The sequence below is a fragment of the Pipra filicauda genome, unplaced genomic scaffold (genome assembly GCF_003945595.2).
Source record: "Pipra filicauda isolate LSUMZ 115617 unplaced genomic scaffold, ASM394559v2 scaffold563_size460847_pilon, whole genome shotgun sequence".
NCBI lineage: Eukaryota > Metazoa > Chordata > Aves > Passeriformes > Pipridae > Pipra > Pipra filicauda.
In genome coordinates this window covers 206,711-230,333 of record NW_024104713.1, presented here as the reverse complement: position 1 = coordinate 230,333, position 23,623 = coordinate 206,711, and the positions used below count along the sequence as shown (strand labels likewise).

Sequence of the window (23,623 nt, the reverse complement as noted above, 5' to 3'; positions counted from 1 at the left end):
AAGTTACAGAAATTCAAACCCTTCCGTTTCAAACACATTTTAATATGACAGGATTTATCAGTCTAAAGAAACTGAAACATTTCCACTTTGGTTTTTGTCCTGCTTAGGAGGAAAATACACTTTGACGTGCCCAAATGAAAATCATATTTGACTATTGCTCCCAAGTATCTCCGTGTGGTACCTTCCTCCTGCAAATCAGCTGCAGAAAAGGTCACATTGCAAATGTTGTGTGTGATGAAACAATATGTGAAGGAGAATTCCTCAGGGGAGCCCCTGACATTAATGGGACGTGGAAAATGCTGCACTAATATGCTGAAATTGGGGGTGATGTCTCTTATTTGGGTGTTTTTTTTAAGGTATTAAAGGGCAGCAAAGTACCCCTTAAAGCAACTTCTTCAATAAGTGTGTTTTTAGCCTATTGAAAAAAAAAAAGAGAGGAGAGAGGAGAGGAAATATGGGCTGAGGATTAATAGGAAATTTTAGGGATTGTTCACAACTTTCATTAAAAACAAGTAAGAGACATTTGAAAATCAGTACAATCATAATTCCATCCATTTTTCTCTTCAGACAGGCCCTGCCTGCACAATATCTCTGCGAAATTCCAGGCTGTATTTTCAGTTCTTACCATTATTTCCATGGATGAGGAGTTTCCTCGCCCTACACTGCCCTGGATTTTTCAAGACAAAGCCTTAACAACACATTTTTTTCCTATTACTGTATTTTTTTCTATTTCTATGTTTTTTCTATTTCTATATTTTTCTATTTCTCTCTTTTTTCTATTTCTATATTTTTCTATGTTTTTTTATTTCTATATTTTTTTATTTCTATATTTTTTCTATTTCTATAATTTTTTCTATTTCTATAATTTATTTTTCTTTCTATTTCTCTAATTTATTTTTCTATTTAAATTGCTCTCCTGGTTTCCACTGCAACCACCAGCTGGGCTGAGTGAGCTCTGGAACAATCCTGAGGGGGACTGGGATATTCAATCCTGCATTTTAAGAGCTATTAAGATGTTAAAAAATTAATAATGGACTCTCTTCCCACTGGTAATACCTTGAACTTTGTCTCCTGTCTGTCAATCTTGAGAGTATTGTCTGTCAAATAGTTGTAAGGAATTAATTACAAAGCCAAGGCCATTTTATCTGGGAAGGACTTTTCCTGGCACATATGGAAAGAAATGCCTATAATAATGATAATGATAATAATAATAATAATAATAATAATAATAATAATAATAAATGTCTCTTTCCAAAATGATGCTGTGGCTGAGCAAAGCAGAAAAGAGCAAATAATGGTTAAATAGTTGCTTTCTAGATAAAGAAAAGCTTAGGATTTCTTAGAGGACAAAAGAAAGGGAATGCTGCCTGAAAAAATATGCAGTTTGACAGTAGGAATCAAGACAATCTGGATTTTTTTCTATTTTTAAAGAGGGTTTTTTTAATCATTGTATTTAAATTTTCCCTGGGACAGGTGCCTCTAAATAAAAAATAATATTTTCTTCCTTTTGGAACTCATAAATGAAATGTTTTAGCACTTATTTTTATTTTTTTTTTGGCTGACCACGCTTGCCCGAATTTCTCATTTGACGAGTCCGAGAGATTTCAAACTTGGTGGAGTTTTGGGCTTCTTTTTTTTTTTAAAAATGATAAATCTCAAATCTGATACGGGAGCTAATGGTGCTGGGTGCCAACAAGCCAACTTTATTCCTCTTTTGTGGGCTTTTAGGTGCCCATGATGATACAGATATTTATTGTTTAGACATATGATGCTCTGTCCCCTAAGTTTGTACAGCAGAAATGGTTGTGCCTTATCTGTACGAGGAAAGCTGCACTAAACTTGATCTCAACTGTAATTATTTTTCTGAAGCACCCTCCTAAATTCTCAGTGTTGCCACTGAACTCCTCTGGCTTTGCCATTCTCGCCACGTATTCCAACCCACCCGAGATCTTCCTGCCCAGTCTGGGGCTGAGACGAGGGGTTTATCATCCCTGCAGTGCTGCTGCTGCAGGAAAATCTCATTATGATTTCCCAAAGAACTGGAGCGATTTCCAGGCAGTGCAGTCACATTTGGGGCTGAGGGGGAGCTGCCCTGCAACATTTGACCTTCCCAACAGGCTGGGCAGGACTTGGGCACTTGTGATTTAATGGGCTTGGAGGGCTGGGGAAAGGAGGCATTTAAATTGGGATCCCATTTATTGCACCAAGGGTAAATTGGCAAATTTATAACGGGGGACTGGTGCCTCTTCCCCCTCCTCCCCTCGTGGAAAGGTGTGGAATAAAAAGGGAACACTGAAATAAATCATGCTGCCCAAATGGAAACCAGGACCTGAGCTTGGAACCAAAAACCCCAATGAGATCAAGGGGCACTTATAATAAAAATTTAGGGGTGAGGGATCAACCCTCAGCATATCAAATCCTTGTCCCTTCTCCCTGCCCAGAGAAATTATAGTTTGAACCAAGCCAGGCTTAATATTTATTTATCCTCAGTCTTCCAGTAATGTTTTCAGAGCTGGTATCTTATTCAAATTGTCAATGTTAATTAAGCCAACAGCTGTGATTATCTCTTGCAAGAGAAATGCATCACAAGGCATGAGAAATACAAGTTATGAGAAATAATAACATCACAAGTCATGAGAAATACAAGTTATGAGAAATAATTACATCACAGGGCATGAAAAATACAAGTCACGAGAAATAAATACATCACAAGGCATGAGAAACACGAGTTATGAGAAATAATTACATCACCAGTCAAGAGAAATGCATCACAAGTCAAAATGCCTTGTAGAAAAACAAAAAAAACCCCAAAACAACCAATCAAACCCTACTGTTTGATATCTAGAATTCTGGGTTCATTTTTATTCACTTTAGTGGGCTTTTCTTTTGGGATTTTGTTCTTTAGAGCACACGTGGGTGTGCAAATTATCAAATAAATACTAATATTGCAATTAGCAAAGGCAAACTGTGGCAGCTGTGAAGTGCCCTGAGCACTTGGATTGCAAAGGGGATGATCTCCACAGAGCTGATGTTAGTCTGTGTGAAACCCACTTTATTTGGGTGCTTTTTAGGTGCAGGATGGGGATTAGAAAACTCTCCTGCTTCCCGTGGCTCCAGTGAGGGTTGTTGCATCTCTGAAGTAGCCAAGAGTACCACAAACATTCCCTGCAATCCCTCTACACCAAGTAGTACCCAGACAGTTTAAATCCACTTTATCTGGGTGCTTTTTAGGTGCAGAATGTGAATAAATGGGAATAAAATGAAAATGGAGTGTTCTAGAAGTCTAGGAAGTTCTAGAAGAAATAGTGATAAACCACTAAAACCAGTATTGCTTTCCCACATTTCCCATTCTGAATTTTCCTTCAAAACAAGGGATTTTGTTTGCAAAGAAAAATGGGCAGAATATTTTTTTTAATTCCTTTTTTTTTCAAAGCTTGGCCTTTAACTCATATTTCTACTCCTTTTGTTGTCTGTATTTCTCTCCTCCTGTGCTGCATCCAGTGCCTGGTGCAGTTTTGGGTTCCAGTTCCTCACCAAACCCTTTCTGTTTCCTCAAAATATAATCGATATTTCAAAGAAATCTATTCAAATAACAAGTCCAGGTGTATCAACAAGCACTTATCAAGTCTGTAAAGACTCTCCTGCTCCATGGGAAGTGAGGATTGTTGCATCTCTGTAGCAACCAGGACTACATGAACGTTCCCTGCAATCCCTCTACACTGAGCACTAAAGAACTACAAGCTAAAGGGTCCATTTTTGTTGTTTTGCTGCTGGAGAAGTGATCAATGGCCAATATTGTTGGTTTAAAATGCCGTCAGCCACGTAATTTAAGCAAAGCTACAAATAATGTGGTTTCCCCTGGACTCAGCGCTGGGGAGGCCACCCCTGGAGTGCTGTGTCCAGCTCTGGGCCCTCAGCTCAGGAAGGACATGGAGGGGCTGGAGCAGGGCCAGAGAAGGGCAACAAGGCTGGGGAAGGGACTGGAGCACAAGTACTGTGAGGAGAGGCTGAGGGAGCTGGGGGGGCTCAGCCTGGAGAAGAGGAGGCTCAGGGGAGACCTCCTCACTCTCTGCAACTCCCTGACAGGAGGGGGGAGCCGGGGGGGGTTGGTCTCTTTTCCCAGGCAACCATCAGCAAGACAAGAGGGCTGGGTCTGCAGCTGTGCCAGGGGAGGGTTAGGTTGGAGATTAGGAAGAATTTCTTTGCAGAGAGGGTGCTCAGCCATTGGAATGGGCTGCCCAGGGAAGGGGGGGATTCTCCATCCCTGGAGGTTTTTAAGCAGAGACTGGATGTGGCATCAGTGCCATGGGCTGGGAACCACGGCGGGGTTGGATCAAGGGTTGGACTGGATGATCTTAGAGGTCCCTTCCAACCCAGCTGATTCTGTGATTCTATTCTATGATTCTATGATTCTATGATTCCATGATTCTGTGATTCAGTTGTGTGACACCTGCAGGCTGGAGCTCGGCTGAGCCCAGCAAACCTCCCAGCAGTGCCCTGGGATGAGCTCCGGGAGATTTTCCCTGTGCCATGGGCTTGACACGAGCTGAAAACTAATCAGACCTGTAATGCACATTGGAATCCATCTCTTTTACTGCTGGAAACCTCAGAGAGATGTGTGAGTGCTGTAAGAAAATGCTTCTGAACACCCCCCCACCCCACCCCAGTTCCTCAGTGCCTTTGCCCACCTCAGATTTTGGTGCAAACTGAAGGTTTTAACATTTGGGAAAGGAAAAAAAACTCACCACACCTGACCTCCTGCCTTGTGCTGTGCTCTGGAGTTCTCTGGTTTAGCAATATTTGGAGTTTTTCCTGCTCTCACTGCCCTGACCTGCCCCCCTGTGTGGCCTGGGTGACCTCGGGGTGGGTACAGAGTGTAATTGAGTTTCCAGGGAAATCCTGAGATGGTCCCATCTGTTGGGAGTGCAGAGTACCAGGAATTGCTACTTGCTGAAGCTCTGGAGTTCGTTCTTGTCAGAACTCAGCTGAGTTAAGCACGAGCACACAGTGCAGGGCTGCCAAATCCCCCATTTGGACCCTCCCCAGCATTTTGGGGTCAGTCTGCCCATGATTTCCCCGAGTTCCTCAAAGGTGAGGCCGCAGGAGCAGCTCCCCTGCTGGGGACTGGGTGTATTAAATTACCAAGGAGTCATATGTGTGTGTGCTTTAATTTGTAGCTTTGCTTAAATTACGTGGAGTCCTTCAAAAGGGAAAAAAAAAAAATCAATTTGCCTTTGGCAGCTGTCTCCACGATGCTGCCAATCACCAGAGGATCTTGGCTATTTTTAAGTCTCCTGAAATCAGTCTGCATTAAGGCAATAGCTGTGCTTGGATTTAAGCCCAGGACTCTATCAATATAAAATGATTTGTTGTAAGTTTAAAGATGCTTCATCCCTATTCTCTCTCTTTTCATTTACATTTTAAGCTTTCATCAAACCGTGGATCAACAATACTAATAGAGCCCTTTTTTCCTCTCTCCTGCTTCACACTTTTTCTGCAAAGAACACCTGAGACTGTGTGTTCTTCACCTCAGCCTGACACGAGGGGGGTTTCCCCTCTGTTCAAACCAGAAGGACCCGTTTGCTCCCTGAAGGATCCCCCCGTGAGTCTTTCCAGCCTTGTGCCACTTGAATGTTTTCCAGTCAAGTTCTCAGGGATGGGAAATGTGTGATTAAGAGAGTGATGGGAAGCAAAAAGGAGATGATCCTTCATGCAGCGGGAATGGAAATAACCAGTAAAGGAGAGATTTTGTTTTCCCCAGTCTAAGACTGAGGTTTGCAAAGTGCAAAGTGCTTCAGACCACAAGGACAGGACAGGACAGGGGGGAATGGCCTTAAGGGTTGGATGGGATACTGGGAAGAAATCCTTCCCTGTGAGGGTGGGGAGGGGCTGGGCTGGAATTCCCAGAGAAGCTGTGGCTGCCCCTGGATCCCTGGAAGGGTCCAAGGCCAGGTTGGAGTAACCAGGGATAGTGGAAGGTGTCTCTGCCCATGGCAGGGGGTGGCACTGGATTACTTTAAAGTCCCTTCCAACCCAAACCTTTCCATGATTTTATGATTCTATCTGTGATATTGGACTGGGATCATTTGCTTCCAGCAGAACCCGTTGATGAGGCAGGAGATGATCTCCAAGGTCCCTTCCCACTCAAACCATCCCATGTTCTTGCCCATCTCTGGCAGCTCCAGCTCCATCCCACCAGCAGCACTGGGGGTCTCAGACCCTCCTCAGCTCCAGCCCAGAGGCAGCTGAAAGACTTGGGTTTAACCTGTCACTGTAATGGATTTAAATGCCAGGGAGTGGGGTGAGATGGGATTTGGGGAAGGGATTCTTCTCTGGGAGGGCGGGGAGGGGCTGGGATGGAATTCCCAGAGCAGCTGTGGCTGCCCCATCCCTGGAAGTGTCCAAGGCCAGGTAGGAGCAGCCTGGGCTAGTGGAAGGTGTCCCTGCCCATGGTAGGGAGTGGCCCTGGATGAGCTTTAAAGTCCCTTCCAACCCAACCCATTCCATGATTCCACTGACAGACCAACCCTGGATGCTCTGGGGACACTCACCTGTTCCCTGCAGTTGGGATGACATTTAGAGTTCAGTGTTCCCCAGAATCTGGGAGGGGAATGCTCACAAGGGGAATAATTGTGAATTTTTCCAATAATTAAGTTTCTCATGCCTAATTTTGCCATTCCCCTCTGTCCTTTCAGACTTGCCCACAGGCACGGTGTCCACCCATTTGCTGAGGGAGATTTCCCCAATGGAAAACCCACAGAGATTACCCCAAGGAAAACTGTGGAGAACTGCAGCCAATTAAGTCCTTAAATCACTTTGTGATTGACTAGAATAGTGTTAGATCTAAACTTACTTTAATAATAAATTAAAAAAAATCCAGATAATAATTATTGTTCAGATTCTCATTAGTAGAAGCCTAATTTCACTGCATGTTTTTCCCAGATTTCCTGGGATTTCTATGGCACCCCCCATCTTACAGAAGCCATTTGTATCCTTGGCCTGTATTTTGGCCTTTTTCTGAAATTTTTCAAGACATACGATCATAAAATAAATAAAATTAAAAAAAAAATTGAAAATAAACTTCTTACTTAATCTGTAAGGAAAAGATTGGACTTTTTTTTACAGCTTTGCTGTAAATATTGGTTAAAAATAGCTTAACAGGAGCAACTCTTGCTGTGTTGCAGCTAAATGTGATTTCTGACACGTATATGTAATTAAAGCAGAACTGTTTGATGTTTTCTGTGGCTGAGGGAGTGTCTGTAAAAACAAATATCAGTTCTCTTGCCTGTCCTGTCTCAATATCTGCACTAAATATTAAATATCACACAAGTCAAGATGGTCGGTTGTTGTTCAGCTCTTTTGTGCCTTCAGGGCACTTTGCAGTAGCATTAATGCCTCTGGAAAAGAAAAAAGAATAGGAAAAGTTCATTCTCCTTCTTTATTTAATTCTTTAAAGTTCCCTAATTTGTATAATTTCTGTCCTTTTTGGCACGGAGCCCTCTCCAGGCTGCAGCCCCATTTTCACTTGTGCCTTGGCATTTGGAGCTCTTTAGTTTATCAGCAGTGCAAGGAAAATCTTCCTGGAGACTTTCCATCAAAGCCATTTGGTGATGAAGGAGGGGAACATCTTTTCTGAGGCCTCAAAACGGGAGCCAGAATTTCCAAGTGAACTTCCAGTGCCCTTATTAATAGAGAAGTAATTTTTTTAGCATCACCCTGAGCTGGGGAAGGTGAATGTTGGGAATGGGGAGATTGATGTGATTTAGGGGAAGTTGTTTTTTGTTTTGATTCTTGATGCCAAGTACCTTCACCCAGGGCTGTAATCCCTGCTCCTGCCACTCTGCAGAGCTGGGGGAAGGTAGTTTAGACATACTGACTTCCACCAGGATGGTTAACTCTGGTCTAACTTCTGCAAAATCTAAGGTAGGGAGAAAAAAATGGCATTTTTTCCAAGCTCCCTGAGAGTGCCCACTGTGTAAACTGTGCTCCTCTGTTCCAGTCTTATCCTCTGTTCCAGTCTTATCTGACTTGTAAAAAACAGCCTTGAATTAATAAGATGCAAATGGAAGGGGGAGGAAAACCAGGTAGAGACCAATCATTGTCATAAAAATTGCCAAAAAGAATCAGCGTGTTCATAAAAGTGTCCAACGTTGATGTTGTGCTGCAGAACTAATAAAAGGGGTATAAACAGAATATAACCTTGAAATGAAATAAATACACCCTTGGAGGAGGAAGAAATAGTGCCTTGGGCCTTGTGCCAGACAAATGAGTGTCGGGTTCTAATTGCTCAGAGTGTGTTTGAGAGCCAAATGTCCAAATCCAGCTGTTCCTGCAAGCCCAGGATGTTCCCCCTGCCAGCCAGAGGCTGGGCTGCCATTTATCACCTTATTCCCTAACAATATGGATTATTGGATGTGGGGGCTGCCCTTTAGAGCCAAGGAGCTCGGCTGCATTAAAAAAGGCTTTTTGGGGCCAAGGACTTTTTCCCCTTGTCTTGCTCCCAACCTGCCTTCCAGCAGAGCAGGTTGGTGGGATAAAGTTTAACATGGAATCAAACACTTCTGCTTTCTTAGAGACGCTCCAGGTCTCTGTGGGAATGGGAATCAGAGATTTGTGTTGACATCCCAATGCCATCGTGTCACCTGCTCAGAAAAGAAACTATTTCCTGCAAGGAAATGCAAATTTTAATGATCACCTCCATACTTAGTTGTGCTATAAACGCAAGTCTCAGTAGAACACATTAGTGTATTTCCCATGGATTTGAAATATATTAACAAAGCATAAAATAGAAATTTTTTCCTGCCCCCAATGTGATTAGAGTTGTTTGTTTCTTTTTTTTTTTTCCAACCATGGGAAATTAAAACAAAGGGAAGAATGAGGATTAAAGCAGAGTGACTGACTTTGATTTTCAAGTGCTATTGGAGCAGAATTGCCTTTAGGTGGGCTGATATTTTTTGTGATTCAGCTGAATTTGAGATTGGGAAATTACCTGGGAAGGCAAGTTAAGGAAAGTTGGATTGAGACAGTGTGACTGAAAATACCTGGAAAGCAGCACAGAACTTGCTGTATTGATTTTAGGATCATTTGAATTTCATCTCTGTAATGAGATAGATGATGTGAATGGGAAGGACAGGAAAAAAGGGATCTAGAAGATGAAAATATTTAAATGCAGAGCAATAACTTCTTAAGGAGCAATTGAATCTTAATATCTGGCACTGCTTTTGTTTGCAAGCTGAATTCTGGGCCTCACCTAAGAGCAAATCTTACTGAAATTAAAATCCTTGTAACCCATTTCTGCTCCTGTTCAGCTTCACCAGCGCTGAGCAGGAAGATTTTAAATTCCCCAGGACAGTGAGGAACTCAGAATAAATAAAACGCACAAGGAAGATTAAATAAAATAAGTTTGCAGATTTGTAAGGCACTGATTATTCTGTTGTGGCCTTGGAGATGAGTTACACAAATCACTGGCTGCAGGACACGGGAAACCTTTGAATTGACACTTTTCTGAGGGCAGGAATTCCACTGTACATATTTTGCTGACTATTCCACTTATTTTCCTGATGCTTCCACATCTCCTTGCTGAAGCTGTGCTTTTTCAGATGAGATTATCCCTTTTCCTGATAACGAGGTGTCCCTGCACTCAGAGCCCCTCCCAGCCCCTGTTTAAAGGGGGCTGTTTCATCAGGGTAATGCACCAGCCAATTGACACATGTCCCCTTCCATCAATCCTGGGCTTTGATGGCCTAAAAGGATTACTGGGGAGATGAAGATTTGATGGATTGCCAGTTAAGCTGAAAGCTCATCTGTCTGCTCCTGTATTTTGGACTTGCCCAACTCCAGAGCCGAGCAGGGAGAGGCACCTGAGGCTGGGAGAGACTCTGGGACCTGCAGGGCTGGACCCTCCCTGGAGCTCTGCCACGATTAGTGCTGGGTTAAACACATTGCCCTTATTACACCAGCACTTCTTGTCTTGCTGTGCTGCAACATGATCATTACCTCATCAATTAAAGGCTGTTCCATGCTTTTATGGGAGTTCCCAGCACTTTCCACCTGCAGAGCTCTGCTTTGGATTCCAGCCCTGGGCTCCAGGTGACATAAACATTTAAGAGCAGTTGCTAAAGGACAGTGCAAAGGGGAGGTGCTTTGGAAAACTGAAGTGGGAAGGTCAGGGAGGAGATCAAAGGATTGGAGCCCTTGGTTTAAAATATTCTTTCGGATTTTAAAAATATAATTATAATTTTTTATGGTGTTATTTCCCACCAGGGTCAGAGCAGCCCAAATGCTGTTTGTTTTAATTAAACACCATCCTGCACTGGGCAGCTCAGGTTTTGAGGAACTCCCACTCAGCTTTTCCTCTCTCAGCATTGGATATAAAATCCCCTAGTGTGTCTTGATAGACTTGTGTCTCTATTTATGTTTCCAGTGGCAATGGGAGACACTTTTCCCTTTGAAGTCCCCAAGAGGTTGCAGATCTTGTGCTGTTGTTTCCAGATCCAGTGATTATCAGAGGGGATCTCTGCCACTCCCTGGTACCTGGGCATGCTGAGGCTTTCAGAGAGCAAAGCCAGGAACACCAGAAACCACTCACTGCTGGGAAAATGTCTGGAATTTGGAAAGCTCCAACTTTTCAAGCCTTTGAAAATTTCGGTCTCTGCTTTCATTGCCTTTGGAAGCTTTTTCTTTTATTATTAATTTTTTTTTGTTAATTTTTTTTGTTAATTTTTTATTCTTAAATTAATTTTTTTTTTTAGGTATTTTTTCTCTTCAATAAATTATTCCCTAAAGTACAGTCCTAGAGGCAGAAAAATGTTCATCGAGTTCAGGTTCACTGAAGAGCTTCAAACAAAACTGAAAGACAGTGGACAGTCAGGGTTGGACTCCAGGATTTTGGAGGTCTTTTCCAACCTAAATGATTCCATGATTCTGTGATTCCATCTACTGGCTTTTGGTGCTTGGGATATTTTTTAAAACAGGGAATAAAATGAAAATGGAGTGTTCTAGAAGTCTAGGAAGTTCTAGAAGAAGTAGTGACAAACCACTAAAACCAGTATTGCTTTCCCACATTTCCCATTCTGAATTTTCCTTCAAAACAAGGGATTTTGTTTGCAAAGAAAAATGGGCAGAATATTTTTTTTTAATTCCTTATTTTTCAAAGCTTGGCCTTTAACTCATATTTCTGCTCCTTTTGTTGTCTGTATTTCTCTCCTCTTGTGCTGCATCCAGTGCCTGGTGCAGTTTTGGGTTCCAGTTCCTCACCAAACCCTTTCTATCTCCTCAAAATATAATCAATATTTCAAAGAAATCTATTCAAATAACGAGCCCGAGTGTATCAAAAAGCAATTATCGAGTCTGTAAAGACCTGGGACGTGACAGACAGTCTTCAAAATGTTCACAGCTTTTAGAGTCTGGAATTCACCTGTTGGGGATTATCAGCTCTCATCTGTGGAAAACAAAACAAAGCTCAATTGATAGTGATTAATAACAGGCTAAACTTACAGTATAAACCTCTACAGCAGTACTTGAGTGGAGGATTTGATTTTAGTCCATTTCTGAGGGATATTGGCAGTTAAATAATAGGAAAGATCCTTTTTAAGAGCTAATTACAGGGCACTGAAGGGCTCCCAGTGCAGCACTGGTTCGCTCTGTGCTCCCATTCTGCCACTCCACAACTGCCACCCCTCATTAGCATTTCAATCAGAAGTATTTGGGCTTAAATAAGCTTTATTTCTGATTAATGTAATGCCGTGATTTTGTGTCCTTTTTAGGGTCTTTGGCTTAAAGTAGGAGAGCTTATGATAAGTACTGGAGATGTGGGAGAAGTTGATTAAATTAGTCGTGGAAATGGACGGGAGGAAACAGGAGGAAAAGTGCACAGATGAGCAAATTCTGGGGTTTTCAGCTCTTGCTCTCAGAATTTGTTAATGGATTCAGTCTGCTGTTGGAAAAAAATAGAAATATTAAAAGACTTTTTTAACTGAGGATTAGCAGGGAGGGGAAAAAAAAAAGTAAAAGAGAGTTTTTTGCCTGCTGGAAGAAGTGAGTGTTCTGTGAGCAATCTCCCAGGGCTTCTAATATCATCAACTTTGGATGTTAATTAGGGGGGGAAAAAGTGTAGGCGAAAAAATGAAAGTCAAAAATCCCCCCTAAGTCCCCCCAAAGAATAAAAAGTGAAATTTAACTCCCCCAAACCCAAAAGCCTTTAAGACCCTTTCCTCATAAGATTGCTTAAAACTGCAGTGGGTGAGATGAGAGAATGATTTAGAACTGCATCAATTGCTGTGCTTTAAATCCCTCAACTTTGCTCCAAATGGCTTTTGGAGGTTCAAGATGAATTTGGTTGCCCATCTGCTGTGAAATCCCCTTGTTTCCTGAGAGTGCTGAGAGCAGAAAACACAAATACCTGTTTATAGCCAACCCCCTCCTAAAAATTGCAAGTTTTTTTGCAAAATGTCTGATCTGTGGCCACATTTCAGGAGTGGAAAATGACTTTGATGGAGGTCAAGAGGCAAAGCTCTCCACCCTAAGAAGGAATTTGAACTCAGAAACTCCACTAAAATGAGTGTGTCACCTGGAGGAATAGGAAATTATTATCCAAACAGATTTACAATAAGCAAGTGCCCAGCAATTAAATATTATTGTTGTGCATTATTTCCACTTATTGGCTTTAAATAGCGAAGGGAGGTTTTGGGGAAAGAGGGCAGATGTTGTATCATCATCTCAATCGTTTGGATCTCAGATGCTTTGGGACAAATTCCGGGCTGTTCTGTCAATATAAATCCAGAACCCCCCCCCCCCCTAAATTTAGCAGCCTCACTCCAGCTGGTCCCTTGTGTAGAGGGAGTGGAATCCGAGCCTCTCCTGGCCTTGTTGTGTCCCCGTGGTGAATGTTTCACCTGAGGAGGCCTTTCCTTGAAGAAAATGAGTCTGTCTTTCAACTGTGTACTCAGCGCTGGTGAGGCCACCCCTGGAGTGCTGTGTCCAGCTCTGGGCCCTCAGCTCAGGAAGGACATGGAGGGGCTGGAGCAGGTCCAGAGAAGAGCAACAAGGCTGGGGAAGGGACTGGAGCACAAGTGCTGTGAGGAGAGGCTGAGGGAGCTGGGGGGGCTCAGCCTGGAGAAGAGGAGGCTCAGGGGAGACCTCCTCACTCTCTGCAACTCCCTGACAGGAGGGGGGAGCCGGGGGGGGTTGGTCTCTTTTCCCAGGAACCATCAGCAAGACAAGAGGGCTGGGTCTGCAGCTGTGCCAGGGGAGGGTTAGGTTGGAGATCAGGAAGAATTTCTTTGCAGAGAGGGTGCTCAGCCATTGGAATGGGCTGCCCAGGGAAGGGGGGGATTCTCCATCCCTGGAGGTTTTTAAGCAGAGACTGGATGTGGCATCAGTGCCATGGGCTGGGAACCACGGCGGGGTTGGATCAAGGGTTGGACTGGATGATCTCGGAGGTCCCTTCCAACCCAGCTGATTCTGGGATTCTGTGATTCTATGATTCTGTGATTCTGTGATTCTATGACTCTATGATTCTATGATTCTGTGATTCTCTGATTCTATGATTCTGTGATTCTATGATTCTATGATTCTCTGATTCTCTGATTCTCTGATTCTATGATTCTGTGATTCTGTGATTCTATGATTCTATGATTCTGTGATTCTGTGATTCTCTGATTCTCTGATTCTATGATTCTCTGATTCTGTGATTCTATGATTCTATGATTCTGTGATTCTGTGATTCTATGGTTCTCTGATTCTATGATTCTCTGATTCTATGATTCTCTGATTCTATGATTCTATGATTCTGTGATTCTCTGATTCTGTTATTCTATGATTCTGTGATTCTGTGCTTCTATGATTCTCTGATTCTATGATTCTCTGATTCTATGTGCCCCCAGAGCTGCAGCTCCAGGAGCGAGGCCATGAGCACACACCCATCACCTCCAAATCCTGGGGCGGGCTCAGCTGCTCCCCCAGAGGATTTGTCAGAAGAGAGACAGGCTGGAGTGGCTGATATAAACTGAAATAAAGTGAGAATTACCCAGCAGGGACCAGTGATCACAGAAACGGGGCTGGTTCTCTGGGCTGGACCAATATTGACAATTGCAGCTTTACAGAGACTTCATTTGGAGCTTAAGCCAGTCTTAAGTCTAATTTCAATTGAATTAGTCAGATTTCTAATAGGTAAGCTTTTGCCTTTGTCCTGATTTACCAAAGCTCTGGAAATAAACCAGTGAAGAGTCTTCAGCCTCTCAAAGGGAATAATTTGAGGGGGCACCTGGTATGAAATTAAAACAGGGAAAGGCTCTTCCCAGTCTCTCCAAGGGAACTGCTGAGTGGGTGGTTCAAAACAAACAGTGTGCCAGGAGATGCTGTTGATGCCAAAATAAAGGCAAAGGGAAGAATTTTTTTGGGGGGGAAGAAAAATCCATCAGATGCTTTTCAGCCCGAATATATAAAAATTATTGTGAGCTGGGCAAGGCTTTTTCTGTGTAATTCTCATTCTGTCCCTCCCTGCTAAATGCAGGGGGAAGTGTCACCTTTGGTGTTCAGTGAACAGGTTTCAATTGGGTGAGAAGTGTAAAACACTAAAGAAACCTCAACATGCAGAGGGAAACAAGATCTGAAACTGTCACAGGCAAAATAAAACCAGTTTCAAGGGAACTTCATAAATCAATATAATGGGATGGGTGAGGCAGTTCCTTAGAGCCTCTCAAGAGAGAGACCTGTCCCCTCAAATCCCATGGAAATCCTATGGAAATAAATACCAAATAAATACCAATAAATACTCGAATACCATGAGGAAAAAAAAGCAGGGGAAAAACAGAGAGAAGAAAAGAGAAAAAGAAGGGAAAAAAAAGAAAAGAAAGCCCTTGCCATGGTGCAGGATCCTGCTCACAACAGGGGGAGGAGTTTTGGAGTGATTGATTTCAAATAATAAAGATGTCAGAACGTGTCCTGCAGTTATTTACACATATCTCCCCTTAATGAAAATGAATTACTTGTATTTCATGTAGATGTGCATTAAACACTCCATATATCAAACTCCTCACTGCACAGTCCTGGGAAGTAAGAAAACATCAAAGTTATTGCCCAAACAATGGGTTATATATGACTGAGTGTGGAGCAGTAATAGAAGCCCATCAATCTCAGGGCAGGCCTTAGGCTGGGGTTTGATGTGTTCTGAGTGAGCCAGGCCCAGCAGAGCAGCTCGGAGTCAAGCTCTTGCTTAGCTAAATCTTCCCCTTTGTCAGCAGGAGCAGGGCAGGAGTGGATTTATTCCAGTGGGCCTGTACTTATCAATATTTTACTGGGTCAAGTCTGGCAAAGGTTCACACGTGTGAGCTGGTTCCTTTTCCAGTTGGGTTGGTGCAGCATAATTCCAGCTTTATTACCAGTGAAACTCTCTCAGACAGCCCTTACTGGGGTGTTACAGCCCTTTGCTGGGGTGTTACAGCTCAACTGGATTTTAGAAGTGATTTTTTACATTTTTTTCTACAGGGGAGATATTCCCTGAGCTGTTTGAACTCAGAGACAATTGCCAGGACAGCCCGTATTTGTAACAGGGCTTCTTGCAGCCCTGCAAATCTCCACCTGTGTGTTCAGATTGGCAGGAATTGGGTGCAGAAAGAGAGATTTTGATCAAATCATTACAAATCTAAATAATGGTAATGTTGTACACATCCCAAGGGTCCAGTGAGGGCTTCCAGTGAAGCTTTGGGAAGAATTTAACCCATTTTCAATGTGGGAGGCTCGGAAGTTTCTAGAATCCATGGGCAATAACAGTCAGAATTAAATTCTCCAGAGAAAGCATCTTCTCCCATTTGAAAATTGCTCATAAACAATCAAAATCTGCAATAGGGAATCATAAAAGACTGTTTTTGATAGTCCATTGTGGTGGGAAAAACAACTGGAAAAGCTTAGTCTGAGATGTTTGCTCATCAGCTAATTGTGGTTTGAAACTTTTGTTTTAATGGCTGTTTACAATAAAACTGCAGGAGGAGAAAAGAGTTTCTTAAATACAGGTTGCTATGGAATTTTTGTAAGGAACAAGCAAATTGAAGTGACTAAGAGGGCAGAAAATACATGTGAGACATGAGTAGTAAACAGGCAACAACAAACTGAATCCAGTGTGTTCCTGCTCTGGGAAAAAAATAGAGACAGGACTAAAAACAGCTTGAGCTGCTCTTTGTACCCAGCTCTCACCAGTCTACCAAATATCCCAATTCTGGAGGGGGCACTCCTTGCTTGGGCAACTTGGTTGGGGTTGGGTTAGAAAGGCTGGTGAGTGCAGACAGGAACAGAGGAGGGAAAAAATGTTCCAAGGTTTCTTTTTTTTTTACCAAACCCAGGTAATTTAATAACTTGGGGAGGTGTTTGCATATAACACCTTCTGTATTTGCCCACATATTAAAACAAAGAGTATCCTGGGGAGAATAACTCCCGAAGTCACCTGGGGCTCTCTGAGTAAAGTACTGGGAAATTCCTTCTCCACGTGGGTGCAGGCAAAAATCTCTCTCACTGGGATCTCTTTTCCATGTGAGACAGGAGCAAACAGGCAACAACAAACTGAATCCTGTGTGTTCCTGCTCTGGAAAAAAAATAGAGACAGGACTAAAAGGAGTTTGAGCTGCTCTTTGTTTCCAGCTCACACCAGTCCAACAGAATATCCCAGTTCTGGAGGGGGAAGTGACACCTCTTGCTTGAGCAACTTTGGTTGGAGTTGGATCAGAAGCAGCAGAAAAACTGATAAGTGCAGGCAGGAATAGAGGAGGGGAAAGAATGTTTCCCAGGTTTCTTTTTTTTCCCCCAAAATCAAGGAATTTAATGACTTGGGAAGATGTTTGCACGAGGTGTTTGCACTTGGGTCGATTTACAACAGACATGGAATAATTTTGGCCTGGTTCTCGAATGTTCCTGTTGGATAAGTTTGGGGTTTTATCCTTTGGAACAACTCAGTTGGTCTGAGCCTCTTCACACACAAGCAGTGCTTCGGAGATTGTTGGATTTAATTAGTTTATAAATCTGTCTCCAGTAGCTGCACATGAAAGTTTAATGTGCCCAGCCCACAACGCCGCGGTGTTTTGTACTTCGTTAGGAGACAATATCCTGGAATAGACCAAAGATGGGAGCAATAAAGATTAAAAACCTTTCAAAATAGTACAGACGTTCCAGAGCTCCTTCCAGAGCCGTACCCAGGCGGTGGTGACACTATGGGGACACCCAGGTTCTGGAGAAAGGCCTTGATGATATTTTCAATGAGCTGCATTGATAATTATCTCCCCCCCAACCCCACCCCCTAATCCTGGATAAAAATTGCAATATAATTACATTTACTGTTGCTTTTGCCCCCATCCCCCAGCTGCAGTATTAGATGTTTCCAATAGTAAAGACTTTTTGGGTGAAGGTTCTTTTTTCCTTTCCATTTTTGAGCTGTGTTTGCAAGCCCAAGAATGGAATTCTTTACACCAGCTCTACCTGTGGGCAGCCTTGCTCCTCAATAACATGGGGCTTTTTTCTTGCTTATTTATGCATAAATACAGTAATTGTTGCTGCTCCTCACAAGGGAAGCTCATCCTGTGTCAGGGAGGCCATGCCAAGAATATAAATAGAATAATCTCCTGTTCCTGCAGCTCTGAGTAATCCACGCTGCACATCTCACAGGTGATAACAGCTTAAACATGAATTCATCTGAGAGCATTATGTGATAGAAAAGGTACACAGAGTTAATTAAGCCTTGGGGGCGTCCAGGATTGATCCTGAGCTGCTGTAAATTGGCTTAACTTCGTTGGCTTGAAAGGAATCAGCCTCATTTACACCAGCAGAGGATTAAGCCTCTCTATTTTAAGATGCTTTAGATTTGAATATCTCAAATTAACATGTACAAATTCTTTATTAAAGGAATGATATTAATTATTCAGTGTACAATAGGGTGTGTTTCAAAGAGTAGGTTTAAATAGTTTGGAAGTGATAGATAGAACAGGAACCCATTTACCAGCCACAAAGGTTTGTCATGGTTTCATTCTGTTCCTTAATTGCCTCTTGGCCTGTCCCCATTCTCCAGAACCTGGTGTGGCCCATGTCTGAGTGGAGATGACACCTCTGATCACCGAGGGGAAATAATTGCTGGCTTTCTTCAGTCAAACATTTCTTCCCCGTGCTGAACCAAAATTCAGTGAATTTTTCAAGGCCTGCAGGAAGCAAAGAGAAACAGTGACTTCAGGAGAGCTGCAGCCTTGCAGCCAGGTGGGGCTTTGCCAGCAGGTTCCCAGGACATCCAACTACTTCTTCTTGAAGCCCAAATTTGGGTCAATAATGCATAAAATAAACGTGTCGAGCAGAATTTTGAGCCTGTTTTCTTTTTAGAGCAAGTGTCTGAAAAGGGTCACGGAATCTCAGGATGGTTTGGGTTGGGAGGGACATTAAACCCACCCAGTGCCACCCCCTGCCATGGGCAGGGACAACTCCCACCAGCCCAGGGTGCTCCAGCCTGGCCTGGGACACTCCCAGGGATGGGGAATCCACGGCTTTCCTGGGAAGCAGCTGTTGTTGTTACAAATGTTCTGTCTCACATCGTGACCAGAAATTGTCAGGTGTGAATAAACCTTCCTTAACAAGCGCTCCTTGAAATGGAGGAATTGCTGGGAAAAGTGGCAGCTCCAACAAATCGATATTTTTCTGACAAAAAAAAAAAAAAAAAATGACTGGAAAATTCCCAATTAACTCTGCCCTTGGGTCCTGGTTCCTGATGGAGGTATTTCATGGATCTGTGTGTCTCCCACCAAAATGAACAGGGACTTCTGAAATGTTAACCTGGTTTTTTGAGGTTTTCAGGTACAGAACAGTTCTTTGGTTTGCCTTGTGCCTCAAACTTCCTGTCTCCTCTTGTGCCCTGTTTCAACTCTCTCCAATTTCCCTGAGTTGTACCTAAAACTTGTGTTTGACTCAAAACCTCCTCCAGGCTGGTGAATTTGGGTTTTTTCTTGTGTCTATGTGCATCCACCCAAACGTACATATACATTTATAATATACTTGTATAGAATATATATTTATTTAATATATTTATATATATTTAATATATTTATATATATTTAATATACTTATATATATTTATATATATTTAATATATTTATATATTACATACTTATTTATATGAGCACATTTTAAATTCCTTTCTTAAACCTTCCTAGGATATTTTTTCTCCAAAGGTACTTTTTGCCAAACCAGTTTCTCACGTCCAAATAATTCCTTTTAGTTTAAAGAAAGTGCTTTATTTTATGAGCAGGATATACTAAGGGATTCAGCCTATTGATTCCTTTCAAACAGCCTGAGTCTCTAGCAGCTTTATCCTTTTTGTTCATTTTTTAATGGGTAATGAAAAACAGTTTAATATCATTATGTTCATCAGATAAAACTCACTGAGGTTCAAAAGAAAGTCCTAAATAGATTGTGAGCTCAGCCCTGTCTCAGGAGAGCCCTGTATTTTCCAGGCTTCTGCATCCTGACACATCCAGCCCTCCCCCAATGTTTATTTAATTCTGCCAGGGAATGCTCCTGGGCTGTGTTTTATGATGTCAGGGGAGAGTTGGGCTGGAGGAAGAACATTACAGAGTTGGTTATTCTGAGCTAGTTCCTCCTCCTGCAGATCCCGGCCATGGCACCTCCTAAATAATGGAGCAATGATTTACTTCCTTGGATTTGTTTTCCTTTGTTCCTCCTATTTGTTTTCCTTAGTTCCTCTTATTTGTTTTCTTTAGTTCCTCTTGTTTTCTCTGCCTCCAGAGTGTGTATTTTATATATGGGAAAGCACACAGGGATTTTGAAGTGTCAAAAAGAGCATCTCCTGGCAGTGCTGGAGAATTCCTGCTTGGAGCAGGGATCTGGCCCTGGCGTGGGGGACAACATTCTCCTTGTTACTCCCCTGTTTATGCATTAAATACTCTCTTTTTTCAGCACATGGCTCTTTCAGCTGGTGTTACAAATCTTAGTCATTGCTGCTGTCCAATCTGCCTGCTCGTGGTGAAGAGTTAAATCAATAAAAATGTAATTCTGCCATGCCTGCCTTGTAAACCCCGGCTCAAAGGGAGCTGGTGGATGGTCTTGCATATAAACCCCCCAGTGCAGAACCTCAGAAAGGTTATTGCATCTTTTTGTGCTTTCTGGAATCAGATTTGTTTAGTTCTGTTATAAAAGAGGATTCTGTTATAAAAGAGAATTTATACTTGACACCCTTGTGAACACTTTGCCCTCTTAATAATCTATTTTGGGGAATTAACTCGAGTTTTTGGCACTGCTAGTTAGTAACATGTGCAATGTCACTGGAAAGAAGGGAAGTTCCTCACAGTCAAATGAAAGACAGTGTGTGAAATATTGTGCCCAGAGAGCTGGAATAAATTCTGATGTATCTGGAGGTTTTAAGGCTAAAATTAGATGTATCAATACATGCAGGTCTTCAGCACTTCCCAGAGCAGCAGGAGCCGCCCGTGCTCCAGCAAGTGCAAACGTCAGCACTTCAGTGACCCATCCTGGCACAATATTTGGGGAATGAGGAGAGAGCAGAGGCCTCCCAAACTTTCTTCTGTTGCCATTTGATTGGCACTGTTTCAGTGTCACATCCCTTCAGCAGCACCATTACCCACCCAGGGAGGGGGAACTCGGGGGGCACTTCCAGAGTTCTTGGAGTTATTCCTGGAGCTGAGGCAGCCTGCCAAGGGCAGGAGGAACCAAAGTCCTCCCTCAACAAAACCTTCCTTCGAGCTGGGGAACAGGCAGTGCCTGTCCAGCCTTCCCTGCTTGCCTTGGACACCCATCTCCATCACTCTAAAGAGAATCCCCAAAGGAGACCAACCACTGGTGTCCATCTGGAGGGAAACTGGTTGCAAAATCCTGGAGAACAACTGGTGGCATGTGGGAAATCCTTCAGCCCAGCCCCTTGCCCTGAGGTGAGTGGTGTTCCTGTGCTGTTCCTCACAGTTTTCATGTGCTGTTCTCACACTTTTCATGTGTGTGTGTGCTCAGTGTCTTCCCAGCATTTCATTCTGGGGCTATTTCAGTGCCAGCAGAGCTTAAAAGCTTTTTTCCCCAGTGCCTAATTTACATCTCCACTACTTCACTATAAGCCTACTGCTACTTGTGCTACTCCACAATGGACACAGAGAATAAATTCTTGTTCTTGCAGAAATCTTTTTCATATTTCAAGGTGATTATTGCGTCTCACTTTGGTCATTTTCCCTCTAAATTAATCACTATCGATGATTTCAAGACTTCTTGTTGTCAGGGTTCCTGGTTCTCCTCAGCATCCCTTCCTGCATCTCTTTGGTGCTGAAAATGGAACAGTGCCTTTCACACTGTTTAATGAGATGGGCTTTTAGAGCTCTGATCTGGGCAGATGCAAATTTGGGATGATTTTCTGGGGCACACAAAGCTGAGTACACAAGGAAGGATACAAAGCTGCAGAGGGGTTTTTTTGTGTAAGAAAACATCTTAAGTGGCTGATGCCACTGGGATGCCTCACTGGGGAGAGGGAAGAGACTTTCACTGCATTTACTCCTTGATTTTCCAGGGTTGTGCAAAGCAGAAAAGTTCCTGCTCTGCCTTGTTTTGGTAATGGATTTAACTGAGGACTTTATAAGGCTGCCCCTAGCCCTGCTATATTCACTTGGAGCTGCCTCATCTTTGGGTCTGAGTGAGGAATTTTACCTTGAAGTTGGGGGAATGGTTTTCCTTGCAGGGAAGGATTGTTTTGGAGAGTGATTCCTCTTCAAAGGTGCTGCTCAGGGGTACTGGGAGGGGTTATGCACAGGACAGGCCTGCACAGGGACTATGCTGTGAAAATGGATCAGCAGGGAAAGGGAGGCACCAGGAGCCTTTGGATCTCTGGGAGAAGGGATTTTGTGCATCTGGACCAAGTGTGTCCAGATGCATCAGCTGGGTGAGCAGCAAGGGGCTGGAAAAGCCCTTGGGAACAGAACACAGATGGGAATCATAGAATCAGAGAATCAGAGAATCACAGAATCCCAGAATCAGCTGGGTTGGAAGGGACCTCCGAGATCATCCAGTCCAACCCTTGATCCAACCCCGCCGTGGTTCCCAGCCCATGGCACTGATGCCACATCCAGTCTGTCCTTAAACACCTCCAGGGATGGAGAATCCCCCCCTTCCCTGGGCAGCCCATTCCAATGGCTGAGCACCCTCTCTGCAAAGAAATTCTTCCTAATCTCCAACCTAACCCTCCCCTGGCACAGCTGCAGACCCAGCCCTCTTGTCTTGCTGATGGTTGCCTGGGAAAAGAGACCAACCCCCCCCCGGCTACAACCTCCTGTCAGGTAGAATTTGCTGTCCCAGTCAGCAATGGACCTTCTCCCTGTCCCCACAGGCGTGTCCTGTGCCATTCCCTGCACGGATTTGCAGTCCATAAATAACAGTCCAAGTCTGCTGTGCCCTCTTTTTCCATATGGACTCACACGAGCTTCAGAAGGTGAGACCTTACACGTGGCAGAGTCACTGGAGAAGACAAAGCTTCCTCAGGATCATCCATGGCAAAGGCAGGCTGGCAGTTCCCTGGCACTTACAGAACTGCTGCCTCCTTTTCATCCCCATCAGCCACCAGTGGTCACCTGTTGGGGATAATGAACCTTCTCCAAGGGGGAAGGGGCTGGCAGGAGTTAGCTGAAGTGTTGTGAACCCCCAGGCAGATCTCCCAGTGCTTTGGAAATTAGTGGGATGAGGGACACAAACCCTGTCTGTGCTCCAGCCCTGCAGAAACACAAGCTAAACCTCTGTGGGAATGTTTGATGTGGAGTTATTGCTTAGCCCTCAAGTATTGATCAAATCTAAGCTTCAGGTGAGAGGAGCCTGGATCTCATCCTGCCTGTGGTGTTTGGGAGATGTACCAAGGCCACACGTGTCTTCTGCCTGGAAAAGCTTCTCCCCATCAGGGTAAATTTAGGCAAAAGAAGGATCATGCAGTTTATTCCATGCTGTGGCAGCCTGAGGAGCTGCCCTGGGGACTCCTGACCCCCAAAACCAAAATACAAACTAATATTTGTGCCATGGAATGGTATTTGTGGCTCTGCCCCTGAGTCTGTCCTGTGCACATCGTTGAATTTTAAGGATATCTTTGTTCTGTGTGTTCATATATCACAAAATCAAAAGGGATCATTTTGATCCTTTGCTTTAGAATCCTGTAGTGAATCAGCTGTGGGATTATCTGAATGACACCCACGCAAAAAATCTCTCCAGGCAGGGGTTTGAGAGGTGGGAGCTGAGCCTCAGATTAATAGCTGTGATGAATGGACAATTTGACTTAGTCCCTAGTGGCAAACAGTCTGGAAGGGAAGGGAATTTTCCTTGGGGATTGATGCTTTCCATTGATACAGGTCTTTGAAAGCAGTGCACAGCTGACATGAGTTATCTGAAGAACTCTTAAACAGGAAAAAAAAAAAATCCAGAAGAGCTATTGTTGTCATGGAATTGCATAAATTATTTAATTAGTACTAATTAAAACAAAGAGGGTTATAATACCACAGATAAATCTGAGAAACAAGGAGCTCTTCAATGTGACTGAGAGGCAGGATTTCTCTTTTTTGACAATGCTGTGCAGTTTAAGGTAGATTAACTTCTGTATGGGAGGATGGGA

At 43.3% G+C, this 23,623-nt stretch overlaps 1 long non-coding RNA gene across 2 annotated transcripts; it reads left to right on the top strand.

Moving 5' to 3' along the window:
• The first annotated feature begins 4,465 nt into the window (after window positions 1-4,465).
• Window positions 4,466-6,887, top strand: LOC113985252. Of its 2 annotated transcripts, none has more exons than XR_003539777.2 (3): window positions 4,466-4,618; window positions 5,503-5,602; window positions 6,696-6,887. It is a non-coding gene; the product is annotated as an uncharacterized LOC113985252 (long non-coding RNA). The 2 variants fall into 2 exon arrangements; XR_003539778.2 differs by having other exon boundaries at window positions 5,426-5,602.
• Window positions 6,888-23,623: the final 16,736 nt, after the last annotated feature.